The sequence below is a fragment of the Halyomorpha halys genome, unplaced genomic scaffold, assembly GCF_000696795.3.
Source record: "Halyomorpha halys isolate HHAL.00 unplaced genomic scaffold, Hhal_1.1 Scaffold244.1, whole genome shotgun sequence".
Taxonomy (NCBI): Eukaryota; Metazoa; Arthropoda; class Insecta; order Hemiptera; family Pentatomidae; genus Halyomorpha; species Halyomorpha halys.
In genome coordinates this window covers 365,680-368,017 of record NW_027110917.1, presented here as the reverse complement: position 1 = coordinate 368,017, position 2,338 = coordinate 365,680, and the positions used below count along the sequence as shown (strand labels likewise).

The 2,338-nt window shown below is 31.6% G+C and overlaps 1 long non-coding RNA gene across 4 annotated transcripts in view; it reads left to right on the top strand.

Moving 5' to 3' along the window:
• Positions 1–2,338, top strand: part of LOC106680128 (uncharacterized) — a 486,547-nt gene that overhangs the window by 125,310 nt on the left and 358,899 nt on the right. For 2 of the 4 annotated variants that reach the window (XR_010843853.1, XR_001343073.3), the window contains exons 1-2: positions 1,771–1,945; positions 2,045–2,229. The exons of 1 other annotated variant lie outside the window; for it this stretch is intronic. This is a non-coding gene — a long non-coding RNA (uncharacterized lncRNA). Of the gene's footprint in view, positions 1–398; positions 572–1,770; positions 1,946–2,044; positions 2,230–2,338 lie in introns of those variants that run through there. One more of the 4 variants, XR_010843855.1, reaches the window with a different exon arrangement.

Genomic DNA, 2,338 nt, shown 5'->3' with positions numbered 1-2,338 from the left:
TTAAATTTTGTTTATTAATCAAAAAATGATCACAGAGCGTTTCTTTAATAAACCGGGATCGTTCTGCTGCAGAAATAAATCATTGACTCTTATCCAAGATATTTGCAAAAAGACCGTCTGGAAACGGATGTAATGATTGGCTCATTCCTGTTGAATGCTGCGTTCGGGAGCGGTATGGATATATAAAGCTTACCAACAAAGTTGTATTCAAGTGGAAGGAAATTTCATCCCGACCAATCGGTCGCCTTTATTTGTGACTCGGCACTTCCCTGCCAAGGAAATGAAATGTTCTTCTATATTTTATATTCTACCTCCGTTCCAGAGGATTTTGATCCTTTACATGACATTAGTTATTCAGATTTAACACACCTGTAAAAAAAAATTATTTATTTAAAAAAAAAAAATTAAGTTCTGGAACAGTGGATCCCAGTCCGTAGGAGTCTGTGGACTAAATGAAATGTTAAACACCCACTACTGACTTAGGGAAAAAGGGGCTCCCTACAAAGTAATGATTGAAAATGACGTTGCTTGAAAGTTCATTACCTCTTAAAACACTCAAATACTATGAGAGGTAAACAATAAAACATTCCTAACAATTAAAATGCAAGTGAGTGGTATCTTTTATTTTAGATATCAATATATAGATAAAATGGATTACGTATACAGAACATTTACAAAATATCATGGGTTCAAAGTTCAAATATTTGCTAATACTGATCCGATTTAGGCGACTTTAGTTTTATATTGTAGACAATTTCAAATGAGTTTTCATAATCATTTAGAATATTGTTTTGTACTGTTTTGAGTTATTCGAAAAAAGGTTTTATTTTTTAAGTTTATCAAAATCATTTTTTTTTAACCTAAATACTTTAGTAATGAGTTCTACTTTAGAGGCACTATCGTTTTTGAGACAAGGTGATCAATAAGTCTGTGAGTGATTGGATACAGACATGTACAGCGCACTTTAATAATACAGAAGACACGTTTGAGACAGATCTAAACATCCCCTTCGTCACAGAAACTGCTACGAACCGTTGAATAATTTCCACTACAGGCAGGTTCTAAATTCCTACTCACTGATTCGAGCTCTACTCTCTGTTATCAGCTTTTACAATCCGCTCATAGACGCTTAAAAAAAAACTCTGAGAAGAATGTTTTTTAATTTGCTTATAATGGTCATTTGATTTCATTTTATATTTCTTTTTCCTTTTAGCATTAATCTAAAGTGGTTGCTTAAGAAATATTTTTTCATCAATTATTTGCTTATTACTTTAGCAGGTTGCAAATTTTAACACGGTAAAACGGTCATATGAATAAAATATATATCATAAATTAGTTGTTTTCTCTTTTATTTTTTCTTATTATGTATTATATATATATTTTTTTTATATTATACAGGCACATAACTTAATCTAGGCATGTATCGAATTTATTTGGTATTTGAGGTATAGTTTTGTTATCAAGATTCTACTCCCTTCTATATCTTATTTATAGCTTTTTATAAAATATTTTTACATTTTAAACATTAACAGAAAACTAAGGAAAATATGCTCGGGGTGCGGTCAGCAAAGATTCACATAAACATTTCATACATATTTTGTAATGTTAATTCACGTCTCTTTTTGTCTATTTATTTATTTTCTTAACACTGTCTGTTTTAAATGTTTTGTTATCATCTTTTTTTTTGTATGATTCTAACTTCTTCAATATGATATTTTATCTTCTGTTAGTATCAACTACTTTCTACTGACTTTAATGTTCTGTATATTTCCAAGTTAGTTTGTTATTATGTTATTTTTATGTTTCTTTGAAGTAAGGTTATTATCTGGTTTTGTTTTTCAAGGTCTGAAATTCAGTTTCAAAAATAAAAAACAAATAAGTTTTGTTTATTTGTGTATCTCGGCTGACTGCACCCCTGACCATCATCTCCTCATAAGAATCTATGGTAAATTATTAACGCCTCTTTAACAGATAAACATATTTCGGACACAGTACACTGGGTTCACTACACAGTACACTTTATTTAACCCGTAATCATTTCCAGGTTGGATGCAAAATGCTAGGCTATAACCCACTACTGTTATTACTTTGTATTCTTTACTGCTGCACTTCCTCCACGCAGGACTGAAATACAGTCTCAATCTCTTTGGAAGTGTCCCATAAACCATTTCCGGGCGGTTAGCTCCTTAATAATGCAATTGCTGGTAGTTTCTGGACCTCTCAAACATGGTTGGTTTACATCGTGGCATGCGTTTTATAGCAGCCTGTAACGACCTTGATCTTCCTTGAAATATTTATGCAAACTACAAAAAATAAATAGTGTATGGCACGTGTTAGG